The 14,141-nt window shown below is 37.7% G+C and overlaps 1 protein-coding gene across 1 annotated transcript in view; it reads right to left on the bottom strand.

Annotated features, from left to right (window-relative positions):
- map1ab (microtubule-associated protein 1Ab) overlaps positions 1–14,141 on the bottom strand; it is a 49,665-nt gene that overhangs the window by 18,987 nt on the left and 16,537 nt on the right. The window lies entirely within an intron of this gene.

The following is a 14,141-nucleotide window of genomic DNA, read 5'->3' on the forward strand; positions in this document are numbered from 1 at the left end:
GAGCAGGATGTTCACTAGGCTTTGGTTTCCATGCTCATTCAGCACAATTTCATGTGTTGTTTTGCAAATAATTTATCCTTAATTCTGCCTAATTAAATGTGCCTTATTATTTTGCATCACACTATGATCTTTCTCTAATATAGCTTTTAGAATCCTTGTATGTACCTGAAATGTGTTAAAAAATAATTTTTCACTCACAAAAAGACATCAGTGCTGCTTTGTTAAATGAAAATCTCACCAAATATCTGGTCACTTCACAAGCATATCTGCATTACAGCCCTACCTCGAATGACCTGTTTGATATAAATATCCACTCATGAACACCCAAAATGAGAGCGCTATGTTAAAATAAGCTCAAACAGAGCTCTGACAGAACGCAGACCAAGCCACAGCACTGCTCCAGATAGTTTGCTCCAGATATAATCACCCCAGAGAGAGACCTATGAAATTCGGGAAAAAAATCACCTCATATGAGATAAGGCAAGTGAAAGTGGCTTTTCAGAGCATTACTGAATGTCATTATATCGTATGAGCTTTCTCACCATCATGACCTTGAGACCTTGCTGCAGTTCATGTGGTCAGCAACACTGCATCGATTTCAGCTGCTGACAAAGACAAGATTTTTGTTGTCGGTTTGATGTCAGTGTCAGATTCAGGGTGAGAACTTAGTCTAAGGGCATTTCTTGCACAAAGGTAACTAACAGGCCAGGGCCTTTATACATTAACCCTGCTAGACCATTAGTGCATAATGAGGTAATGATGTTGTTTGTAAAAGGTTTAAAGTAATCTCTTTTTCACAAGTGTGTTCTTCATTCTGGATTTAATCCAGAGCAGTATTACATGAAACAAAGACAGCCGTAAATATTAAATAAGTGTTTAATTAATCTTAATTGTTCTTCACTCTATCTATGCTTAGCATTCGTTATGGCCACATACCACTGTACCATGTAAAGCATCTTTGCATCATACTCTTCCTGGTTTTATCACACTGTTAAAACAGTTTCTTAGTATCTAAACCGGACCTTCCTCTCTGCAGCACCTTCACAAGCAGCAAATGTCCCAGTTTCTTCATGTAATCCTAGTCCTGTGATTTGGCACTGCTGCATGATTCTGTTAAGCCAGTTATAGCCTCTGTGTTAATTGCAGCTATGTCTACCTCTTGGGTAAAGATATGTCCATTGCATCATGACAACGAAATCAGGACCAACATTTCGGCATGATTATATAATAAAATAACATATTCGAAAATTGCGGTCCTCTCAGTTCTCCATAAACTAATTCACCATATCAACTGTCAGGATGACAAGAACATAGGATCAGTTCCTACCAAGAAAAGATGACAGGACAGGATGTTCTTACCATGGCTATTAAAGGGCACTTTGTTTTTTCCTAGTGTCCACTGATAATGTGTAATTTTATGAGCAAATATGTAAATAATTCAATTTAAATTCAGCTTTTTATCTTTCCTTTCGATGAGAATTTGATCAGAATCTCTGCCCTGGAGGCTGCCTACTCTATCTCCTGCTCTCACTGAAAAAGCAGAACTGTGTAAAACACCTCCTTAAAAATTAAATGTAAATGGGAGGAGCTAAACTGCTGCAGGATGAATAAGTGGATATTCGTAAAGCTGCCAATTTTGATGACATCATATTAACAAAGTCAAAATACGCTGTTTTGTGTTTAGTTCATAAGTGGACCATTTGTATCAGTGAGTTAACCATATGAATTAAATCTTTACCATTGTTTGCACACTACATCAAACAATTTATCTTTAGTTAGCATCATATTGCCCACCTCTATAAAAATACTTTATACTTGATTTAACCCATTAAAATGGCAGCCTTATTACATACTAAGACTTATTATTCAGTAACTTCTATGCAAATGGTATGTATATTCTTAGGTTACAGAAGTGTGTAATTAAATGTTTGCAATTTAAAATACCAAAATAGTGTAATACACACTTATATGGAACTCCTTTGAGATAAATAAAAGTGAAAACAGGAAAAGTGAAATAAAAATGCCAATATGACTTCACATGACCTAAGCGGTAATGGGACAGACAAAGGACAGGAGCACATACTTGGTTCAATACCACTGTTTCCTAGAGACAAAAACTCTAGGCTCAGCCTCTAGCCAACTATGAACTCAGAATCCACAACCTTGCCCATTCCCTCACACTTGTGCCAAAGCTTGTAGATTTCCTCTAACTTACAATTACCACTTTTTCTTGACACATCCTTAGTGTTCATTATTTTTCCATAGTGTACTATATATCAGGTATATACATTCACTGGCCACTTTATTAGCTATATCTACATGCTTGATTTTATCTGAAAAGTATGTGTTAATAGTATTTTGAAAGAGAATTATGTTTAGTCTGTGCTGAGCTCCTATGCCAAATATTTTAATCATTTTACTTCATTTGAAACGTTGTCTATAATTCTAACCCAGGGTAACCTACTCCCAGTTTCTACATTTTTTGTACTGGCATTAGTAAACACATTGTCAGATGACCTATGACCAAGAGCAATATCAGCCCAAAATTGGCAAATCCGTACATCCCTATTCATTATCCACCGTCTATTTGTCAGTGTCACTAGTGCTATGATGCAGGATCGTATGATTACATATGTTATGATGTATGTAGATTTATCTAAAAATTTCCAAGAACTCATGAGTTGCTATAATTCATATAAACAGGGAAAACATTTTTAAAACTTATATTGAACTTACTGGGTTACAAATTATTGTCCGTGAATTGAGACTGAATTAGCCAGAGGGTTTACAAAAAGCTTAAATGTGGATTTGCAAACTGGCAGTAGAATGGTTGAGAAACACCCTGGTTTCATAATGAGCAGTAACTTATGTTAAACAATAACTCTTTTCAGGAATTATTGCATCTGGAAAGCTACTTTACTGTACTCTACTGAAATAACACAAGCTTTCAGACCCACAAACACATCAGTACATTCACTAAATCCCTTATATTGCACATGCAATGTATTTTGTAAAATATACAGAAATACAGTAAAAGTCTCAGAAATATTCTCAGTGAAAGCTCTTGTACTAATTAAAAAAAAAAAAATTAAATCATTCAAGTTGCGGCAAACATAACATTTTTCATGTTTCTTAGAAAAAAATTGATCAATTGTTAATTCCATACTGACCTGAAATTTATGGAAAGGTACTCTGTTGCAAAAGTGGTAAAAATCTGTGTCATTCAAATTTGTTTGTTAGAAATGGAATGAGTACATGGGAGTCTGGAAACAGAAAGGCGTGAGTTAAGAGTACGAGTTTTCTGACGTAACAGCATGGGAACCGCCAAGTGTTTGCATGTTAAGAGAGAATTTTTCTGGTTTAAAGCTGAAAGAAAAAACTTAAAAACAATGCAACAGTTCAAAAAAGCTTCTCATTCATATCAGTAACAAACATGAATGAAAAGAGGATAAGGTGTATGGCTTCTCTTTAGGATTTAACCACTCATGTAAAACAATTTATTTTTATGAAATCATGACAGATGATATAATAATCATTTATACTGACCCTAAATCATTTCCTTTCTTTTTTTATTTTCCAAATGACTAAATAGCTAATTCCCAGTCGGATTGTGGCATTATAATAATGTCAAGTGTGCTGTTGTAGTGTTTAAATCCCTACACAGAAAAGACATCCAGAAAACACTAAGCACTGCATATGGCCCTGTGACTATACTTCTAGGAAAACAGGTCCTGTTTTCTGTTAAAATATTAAATGGCATAAAGGTGGTGCTCTTTTAAATTTATAAAGGTTCTTCCCGCATTCACCACTTTGGGATATTGATAAATGCCCACATTTTATTATGTTCTTATGTGCAGATGCCCATACTGATGACAACACAAACATTTACAAAATGTAAAAACTGGGTTTAGCTACATTTTATAGCTTTATTTTACTTGATTTTAAAAACAGCTCATTTTAAAAAATGCAGATTGCACTGATGTAGTAGAGTGGCATCACCTGAACTTTCTGCTGATAAAGTATAAATAAAACATCAGTTTGAAATATTGATCAAATCTAAACATCTGTCCACAGTTCACTGCTGATTCCAACATTACTCCAATACGACTGCCTTAGAACAATTCACTGAAAGGTGCTTTGAGAGCCAAAGAGATTCTTTTGTGAAAAACTCATTCTGGTATATTTTTGTTAGTGTAAACTGAGTAACCATAAACATAAAAAAGTTATGTCCTAAAGTGTTACAATAATATTGTGAGACACTGGGAGTGGTCTTCCCCGGTGCAGTGCTGCTCAGTGCTGCAGTACCGCCTGCACACAACACACTGATCCTGGATTCCATCAGCAATAGCAGTTATGCAGTCCCACACACATCCAGCAACACAGTCACCCAGCAGCAGAAAAAGACAAAATTATTCAACATTTGGAATAGTGAAGAAAGGGAAGGGAGCTGCCTTGGACAGAGAGAGAGAGAGAGAGAGAGAGAGAGAGAGAGAGAGAGAGAGAGAGAGAGAGAGAGAGAGAGAGAGAGAGAGAGAGAGAGAGAATGTTTTCACCTCATTGCGACTGAGAGAGGAGTTCACAGCAGGGGCTTGTGACATCACGTCGAAGCATCTCTCACAGCAAATTTAACTCTGCCACAGCACATTGGATCACTCCAGCGCCTTACACACTGCATAATGCACTTTTCTACTGTGACCCTCTTTTTGCCCTTGGGCAGACTACACTACTGGAACAGAGCTAAATGCTCCCAGGTCTCCAGTCCTGTAATCAACATCATGTTCTGTATTTTAATGCATAATACAGTTGTCAACTGAAAGAATAAATCAAATAGTCCCACAAACTGTTACAAAATGATCTACATTTCCAGACAAAATGTTAAAGGTAAAAATGTAAATTCAATTCCAGGATTTAAATCTAATTGCCTGGCTTTTCTAATCATCTCAATCCACACTCAGAAATGGCAGTACTGTTTAAACTAAATTCTCAGAAGGATTGGAATTTCTGGACATGAATTTGCAACCTCTAAGTGACTGTAAACCATGACCAAAGTCCCTAAAAGGGAGGGTTGGTTGCTGAAGATAAATAGTGTTGACATAACTGATACACTAGCGCTGGATTAGGTTTAAATGTGTTTGATAGTACAAACCCTCCTTTGAGAAAAGTATTCTTTTGTAAAATGCAATAAAAACAAGAATCTGTGATTTGTAAATTCTTTAGAACCTGAGTTTGCCTGACAAAAGTATGAAGATTTCCAGTGTTTTCACTGAACAACTTGTAGCATTTTGTTTTGAATTTGATGCCTGCACTGAAAGAAAGTCAGGACAGAAGCATGTTTACACTGTATTACATCACCTTTCCTTTTAATTACACTCCTTAAATGTTTAGGAAGTGAGGATACTAATTGGTACAGTTGTGCAAAAGGAATTTTTGTCAATTGTTCCCTAATGCATGATTTCAGCTTTTGTAGGTCAATGTTCCATCTAATTCTTCTTTTTATAATGTGCCATAGGAGACAGATCTGGACTGCAACAGGTCAGTCAAGCACAAACACTCTGGGTCTACAAAGTCATACTGTTGTAGTAAGTGTGGAACAAGGCCAATGGATTTTCCAGGGAAATATGTTGTGTTGATGGCAGTATATGCTTCTATGATATCCCATTATGCACCTTCCCATCGATGTAACCTTCACACATATACAAGTCACTCATGCTGTTGACACAAATGCACCGATAAATCAAGACAGATGGCTTTTTCATCTTTCACCGGTAACAGTCTGGATCATCACTTTTGTCTTTGGCAAAAGAAAACCTGACATTTTTATTTACCAGAAAACATGCTGAAATTTAGACTCATCTGTCCACAGCACGTTTCCACTGTCTTTTAGACGATACAGTTTAAGCTTTGGCCCATAGAACTAAGCTTTCCCAAGATCCCAAGATGGAGAAAGACCTTGGATAAATCCTTTGCAGTCTTTTGTTGAGGAATATTCATTTTGAACGGTTTCATTTCTCCAAAAAAGTTTGGTCCAAAGAAGTGAGCGAAGACCCCTCTTTACTTGTAAAGACAGAGCCTTTGGTGAATACTCATTTATACATTTTATATTCACTTGTTTATAGAACAATTGTGAAACTCCGCTATTCTATAAACCTGTCACTTTAAATCTGCCCTTGCACCAACATTTTTTGAGTGTAGCAGGCATCATTTACCAAATACAAACTGTTTGGTTCGCCCTGCAAAGGATTGGTGGGGGCCAGGGTGTGTTCCCGCCAGTGTTGCCAGACAGGCTCCAGACCCACTACAACCCTGAACTGCATAAGCAGTAGCAGACATATATGAATGAATGAACAATCAAGTTGGTTAATTAAGACAGTGGAAATTTTTTCTTGGTACTTTTGTCCGTTTAATAATTGTTCCAAAAATGAACAAATCACAGATTCTCGTTTGTACTACATTTTACAAAAAATCCCAACTTTTACAAAAACAGGGTTTGTGCTTTCAGGTGAAAGGAAAAGATATGTTTGTAACATACTCAGTAAAAACCCTTAGGCCTCAAGGTCAAGTTGCTTCGTGTGTCGTTCATCAGGTTATATATCATTTCTGTGTAAAGAAAAACATGTATATACATTTTTGTTCATTTTCATTTTACTACATCACTTGAACACAGTAGCTGTCCTTAACATTGTGTGAAACATTTATGATGAATGAACCAATAGAAATACTCCAAAATTACTTGAAATATAATCTTATTTAATACGATTTCCATTGAAATTTAAGAAGGGTTTTCCTTCGCCTATGACGTTACTATTTTAGAGATATATATATATATTTTTCTCTGGACAGTGATGATATGTACACTAAGATCTACACAAGTACCTGGCCTGTCAGGTACTCTCAACTCAATCCCAAAAGAGTTGTGTTTTGTTTCAACTAGTCGTTTCTAAAGCCGGAAGGATTAACGAGTGCAGTGTCGCAGTTGCTAATATAATCAATGGGATCATTTAGTAGGGACTCAAACTGTATCTGTAAGCAGAGAGGATGAGTTGTGCCCTTTATTTGTCTCTTCTGCTATTGGTACAATCAGAGTGAATGACTCAGTAAAGCCTGTCCTCTGACTGTCCCTATCTGCCTATTCCCGCCATGGTTGCTTTTAACTTTGAGCCTGATCGACAGGTCCCCTGGGGTCTTTTCACTCTGACCTGTTTACGTTATAACAAAGTCTAATGGAACGTGAAGCTCTACCGTTCGAGGCAAATGAACAGGCAGACATGATGCATTCAAGGCAGAGACAGCAGTGATTCAAACCCAGGTCATCCACAGTGACATGGGAGTTTCCAAAACATTAAAAAGGCTTATGAGGCCCACAGCCCAGGACTCTTACACTGCCGGCCTTGAACAGGAGGTCTCTGGCGTGCCTTCTGCACCTCGGAAATCCGCCATGCCCATGGCACAAATTCCAGTAGACTTTAAAAGACTCTCTTCTGACATTACCAAGGCAAACTCACTTCTTGGATTTCACAGCCAGGTAACCAAGGGGTCCTTTTGAACAGAATAATTGTTAAGTACTGATGTCTTAGGAGAACAGGGATGTGTTGAAGCTTTAGTAAATAAAGTATTTTACCTGGATATTTTAGCCTCCCTGTATACTGCAGTTACACTGACACATTCATTCTAACATGCTTTGACATTTCTGCAGAACTAGAACTAGTTTTCATCCATGCAATATGTGAGCATTAACACAGCTCAGGTCTCATGTCAGTACTGATCTCTACACAACACTTAAATGAGCCCTGTAGGTGTTACCACTGGGGAAATTGCTGTGTATCTGTGCCGCTGCCTAGCCACAATATCCTATCAGTGGGAGCACTGGAACAATGACTTAGGGACCAGTACTGTGCTAACGTGAGGTGGTATTCCTTCTACGAATTATCCTCCCACCAAGTGGGCTACAGTATCTAAGAGGAACAGTAATTTCTTGCTACTGATGTATTTGTGAGACCAAATACCATAGTAAGAAATAACTGCTTTCAACTAATTAGGAAAAAGATTGTTAAGAAGTCATTGAGTGATGCCACAGAAGGATGCTTTTATTTCCGAAATATATATGTTTAATAAAGAGATCTGTGCAGGGGAAGAACACTTCTTGTTCTTCTGACAACCTTTACAATGTATGGAGTTAATTGCAACAATGACTCTTCAACCAACCCTTCATGATTTTCTTTTAGAGAAACAAACATGATTCTTCTGTGCCACCACACAAAGAACCTTTTTAACACTTTTTTTGTTGTAACACAAGTCGGTCAGTGATGTAATCAGAAGTAACCTTAATCCAAAATATACATTAGCACTGACTCCTAATGAGAATCATACAGACGCATAAACAGATGTGTGTCTTTTTACAGAAAGATACAGATTTTTATTAGTGTGTTTTTTTCGTAGGTAAACAGAACGTCTCGAAGTCTGCACCGAGAGAGCGAGTGAGAGAGAGACGCTGAGTCACTGGCCAGCAAATCAATGCATTGCTCTTTTGTGATTCCCCCCCCACAACTTCAGATTCTCTTTATGCGACAATCAGTCAACACAGAAGATGGAGCACAATGCTGTGAAGCTGATTTAATTCCTGTGTTTCCTCCCCAATAAGCAGAACTGCAAATAAGCTGGAGCCTTTCCAGACTGGACTTCCAAACTCCCCCATCTGGTTCCATTAGAGCATCCCACTGACTGCAGGTTATGTTTATAATGCCCTATATAAGAGGCGGCAAAGGCTTTTAAACCCGTTAACGCTTAGCATGCACAGCAGCTGCATTAAGTACCTTACACCAGTCTTCAGAGTCTCAGAGCACGATGCTGCAAAAGTGCGTCATTCGGGACATTTGAGTCAGTGCTCGAGAAACCTCTTCTCCACAACGGAAAACCAGAATCACTTCCTTTGGACTCTGTCAAATACATAACCTCTATTCATTAACCCACTACATAAAACGTCTTTAATGTTTCTGAAACCTCAGAAATTGTTGTCTGGCCGGCGCCGTCGGATGCCCCACTGTCTATACCGCCTTCAATTAATCCAGTTACTTTGGATAAAGCACAGGACGGCTGTTCTCGGGAACGTCTAGGTCGATTTAACCGACAGTCTGAGTGTTTAATGACTTAATTCTTCTCTCAGTCGCACTAATGTGGGTTCTGAGTGGTTGGACAGTAATTATGTCGAGTATTCTCACTGGCATTTCTTCAAACAGACACAGAAAAGTCACCAAAAACGTTCACACGGCGTCGGCGGCGAAAACACAAATTGACAAACTCTGCTCAAAACCGCGGTCAAATAAGGATAAGGAGTCGGCGCGTGCACTTCACGACGTCATCCTTTTCGGTTGCTAAGTGCAGCGGCTACTATGGATACGCGGCAGAGACAGTCGCAGCCAACAAGTCACAAAGTCCGTATTTTGAGACTCTCACAGAATATAGACGCATGTTTTCGTTCAGAAACCGTAAACACCCACGTTTACATACCGTCGCTGATGAGGGAGACGTCAACAAGTCACAGCAGCTGGAGAAACGCTGAGAGAGCGCCGTTATGTTAGCAGTCAGTGAGAGGCTCTGCCGAGCCGAGCAAAGGAGGGGCAGAGTGCAGGCGTTTCGTTTTTTCCCCACCCGTTTTCAGAAAAGCCCCGCCTTCTCCACGCTACGGTAGGCTACTTTTACTCATAGTATCGTCTCTGATTGGCTAGGATTATCCAGTTTCGTGTGATACGATTGGCTTACAGTTCATGTTCTCAAGCTAGGTCTGAAGACAGGTGGGAATTTAAAAATCTGTGGCTACAGACGCAGCTCTCTGGCTGCAGCATCTTCAGCTTCACTGCTGATAATAAGCGGAGGGCGGAGGGAGATTCACACGCTCTTTCTGCACTCTGCACTTTTTTTTTTTTACCACAAAACGTTTTTTTTATAACTACAGTGGCCTATAAACCCGAGAAACAGTGTCCACCATTTAAAAACTTGGTATCTACAACAGATGGGAGTAGATGAATAATTAAACAACAGACTATGAGAAGAAGTATCTCTGGCTCTGAGCCAAAGAAGACTTGGTGCACAGTTGTATGTTAAATGTCTTGGCAGTCTTCATCCAATTACATACGTGAAAATCAGTTAATACATCATCTACAAGTAACAAACTTAAAAAATATAAATAAAAAAATGGTATAGCAAATTTAAATGCACTGTTGCCATTTTTTTGTCAAATTAAAACACACTGGAACACTCTAGCTGATACATGGCATTAAGCTCACATGCACAACCCCACATTGTCTCATTTAATTTCTTTATTTTCTCTGGAGATTCTACAATACGTATGTGCACACCTTGAAAATCTGTGTCCACATGGGAGCATCAGCTGAATTCACTAATTATAGGTAATGACTACACGCTTTTGGGCCTATAGTGTGAATTTAACACCACTAAGTAGTATAGTCATGTTATTTAAATTCAATTTCTGAAAAACAATGCATTTTATAAACAAATAAACACTTATTTCGCATATAAATACACTCTAAATTTAAATTAGCTGCCTAGGACCACTGCATGGTATTGAATATTTCTACAGAAGCTGAACAGGTTTCGTAATAGCCTCTGTATGTGGACATCAGAAATGAAAGTGTGTGTTGTGTGTGAGGAATTGCTATGTTCCTGGAATAAGGTGAGGGAAAACTAAAATTCCAGACAGTTGTTTTGGTGCAGAGATTTTAGAGCGTGCCAGCTCTTCCAGACGAGCTATATTTCCTCTCCACTCCCTGCCGAACAATCACACACATATTCTAACTCCCTTTCCAAAAAATAAGATTAAGCTCTAGATCATTACCTTTACTGCACAGATCACATACAATAGATTTTAGTACTTCAATTATATCTCTCTATCTCTCTCAGGACTGATTTTTATATTACTGTCATACTATGATCTTACTTAGTCAACCTTTAAAACATGACAGTTGTCTTCCCCTAATCCTGTCCTTCTATTGCCAACACAAGTTACCACCAACCTTTATTTAAAAATAGTGTTGATGATTTTTATATTACCTAGAACATTGCCTTTCAAAAGTGAATAAGAACAATGTAAAATCACCTAGGAAATCAATAACAGAGAACCTTGACATAGCGATGCAAAGCCAGTACTCAGAACCAATCTGCGGTGATATCAATATCTAAACCTTAAATTATTTAGCACACTCCATTATGTATGGTCTACCTCCAGTGCTGAGGAAGTCTGAACAGCTCCTTGAATGAACATCCCTGAATTCCCTTCATAGTTCTGTGGGGCAATAAATATCGGTAATATTTGCTTTTTTAAATTTCAGTCTTGAAAGTGCAGTATTTGACTTAAGCTAAAAAAGAATGCAAACATTTACATAGTATATGCTCTATATATCATCACTGGCATAATCTCAAAAAAAAAAAAAAAAGTAATTTTTCATTTAATTTATTAAGTTAATATTGCAAGCTTATATTCTAATTAATTTGGAGCATTTTAATTGTGCCACTATCTATAACATTTCTGACCAAAAAGGGCATTTGATATAGTCTAATAAAAATGACTGCCATCAAATATCAAGATACAGCATTTTGTTCCAATAACAAGAAAATATTCCTTCTATGGATAGGAATACATTTGATATATTGTCTTTAATGTGAAAGCTAACAAAATCATTTAACCCAGGGAATAGCTTCTTACATTTAAAGGGCCTCTAGCCTACTTTTTATATTTGTACTAAAATTCAATATATGGGCGACACAGTGGTGCTGCAGGTAGTGTTGTTGTCACACAACTCCAGGGTCCTGGGGTTGTGGGTTCGAGCCTCGCTCTGGATGACTGTCTGTGAGGAGTCTGGTGTGTTCTTCCTGTGTCTGCATGGGTTTCCTCCCACGGTTCAAAAACACACATTGATAGGTGGACTGGTGACTGAATAGTGTCCATAGGTGTGAGTGAATATGTGAGTGTGTGTTGCCCTGCGAAGGACTGGCATGCCCTACAGGGTGTGTTTCTGCCATGTGCCCAGTGATTCCAGGTAGGCTCCGGACCAAACTAGATAAACGCTTACAGACTGTGAATGAATGAATTCTATATATAGTGGTTAAGGCAATGGAGCCCTTGTGCCGATGGGGCATCAAGCAGATGGAGATAGGCAAAATACCGTGCAGTCTCCCCAGTGAAGGGCTTTGTGCTGTTATTTATTTTTGAAAAACTAGTGTGTTGTTGTGTAGTTCAGTGTGTAGTATTTTTTATTTATTGCATGCCTGAAAAGCAGTTCTGAGGATGATTTTTAGTTTTTTAAGTGCTAAGTGTGGCTTTTCTGAGCCTTTATAAAGGCTTATTAAAATTGTCAGCTCAGTATAGAGCATTTTGCTTACATGTGCTACATTTTCCTCATCCTCTTTAACACATTCACTACAGTATGCTGTCAGCATGCTCTCCAGTCCCAAAACAGTCCTGAATGACTTAAACAATGTATTTTGGTAAATAAATAAATAAATAAATAAATAAATAAATAAATTAGTAAGTGTGTGTGTGTGTGTGTGTGTTAGCATTAGAATTTAAAGAAAACAATCAACACAGAAAGACACAATATCAGTAAACACATTAACTGTAACACTGAAAAATATCTAAATATCAAAATACCTTTTTTTTGGATGGTAATTTAATAGAATAACTGTCAAAAGTAATGTGAGTTTTCACTCCAAACATTAGCATACAAGGTGAAACACTCATGTGAGAAAATCAGCATATCGTAATATCTTGAGAATATGGTGAATATCATCAGGGAGCGTGGATTACAGATTCAGAGAGAGTCTCTGAGTCTCAAATGAGTGCTTGAGTTTGTTTACCTTTTCTGATCTGTACAGACTTCTTCATCATTAATGCATGATCCTGCCACTCCCATAGGGGCAATCCTGCATCAACGTTTTCCAGAGAAAATGGTATCTTCTGAAATGTCAATTCTATAGCATTATTTAGCCTTAGAGGAACATGAAATGCATTCAGTATCACTCCAGAAAAACATTATTTACTGCAGTTATTAAAAAGCAGTATCAGCCTCTACAACCTAAATATGTATTTAGTTAAATGCCTAAGCATGTTCGTGTGTGTGTGTGTGCGTGAGTGTGTATAGGTATGTGTGGATTTTATTTAAAAAACAAAACATTCATACATTCATTCATTTTCTGTAACTGTTTTATCATGTTCAGGGTTGCTGTGGGTCTGGAGGCCACTCAGAATGAAAACAAAACACTTTTTATATTGATCCCAAGCATTTATAAATATACAATATTATTTAACCAAACAACAATATTCATAAATAAATATTTTGTAGTAATATATCTCCCCCATATCATTCATATTCTGTGCTATATTAGGATCCTGATGAATTCCAAATGTGAATCATTGTTCTTTATCTCCCAGAAACTGGTGAGAGTTCTCTGAGCTTTTGGGTACAGCTGAAAAGCACCACTTATGAGGCAAAACCTAGACAAAAAAATGTCTGAGAGACGCTCCCAGAGCTTATCCATAGTCTTCTATTCCTGCCTATGACACCAGTAATAGGGGATTTAAGACAGGCAGGCAGAATGACACAGCACTTTACACAGTTCTCAGCGCTCTATAGGCTTTTAGCCCTCTGCTCCCTGCATAATCAGTGCAGGCCCCTGGCCAGTGGCTTGACCTGGGAATAAAGTATTAAACCTGCAAACGTATTTTAAATACAAAGCAGAATCTTCAGTCCTGCTGAACAGAGGTTTCCGTTTTAGCCATCTGTTGTGTAAACCTATGGTTTGAGCTTAAGGCCTACAGTATGTTTCCTGCTCACAGCTTCAGTTCAAACACTGGGACACTGACTTCTAATATTAATACATGAATCAGAGGCAGGTGGGAGGACATATATATATATATATATATATATATATATATATATATATATATGAGAGAGAGAGAATTATGAGAGAAAATAGTCATCATGTACCTTTGATAAAAATATTTACAATTGTTATTCAAGGGTTCTTTAGCAATACATTACTTACAGATAACAACAAAGCAACTGGAGATTTGGTATAATTTAAAGAAGAAAAAAAACACGGGACTGACCCAGAATATGAAGTTAAAGAAA

Source organism: Hoplias malabaricus, chromosome 17 (assembly GCF_029633855.1).
Source record: "Hoplias malabaricus isolate fHopMal1 chromosome 17, fHopMal1.hap1, whole genome shotgun sequence".
In the NCBI taxonomy this organism is placed as follows: domain Eukaryota; kingdom Metazoa; phylum Chordata; class Actinopteri; order Characiformes; family Erythrinidae; genus Hoplias; species Hoplias malabaricus.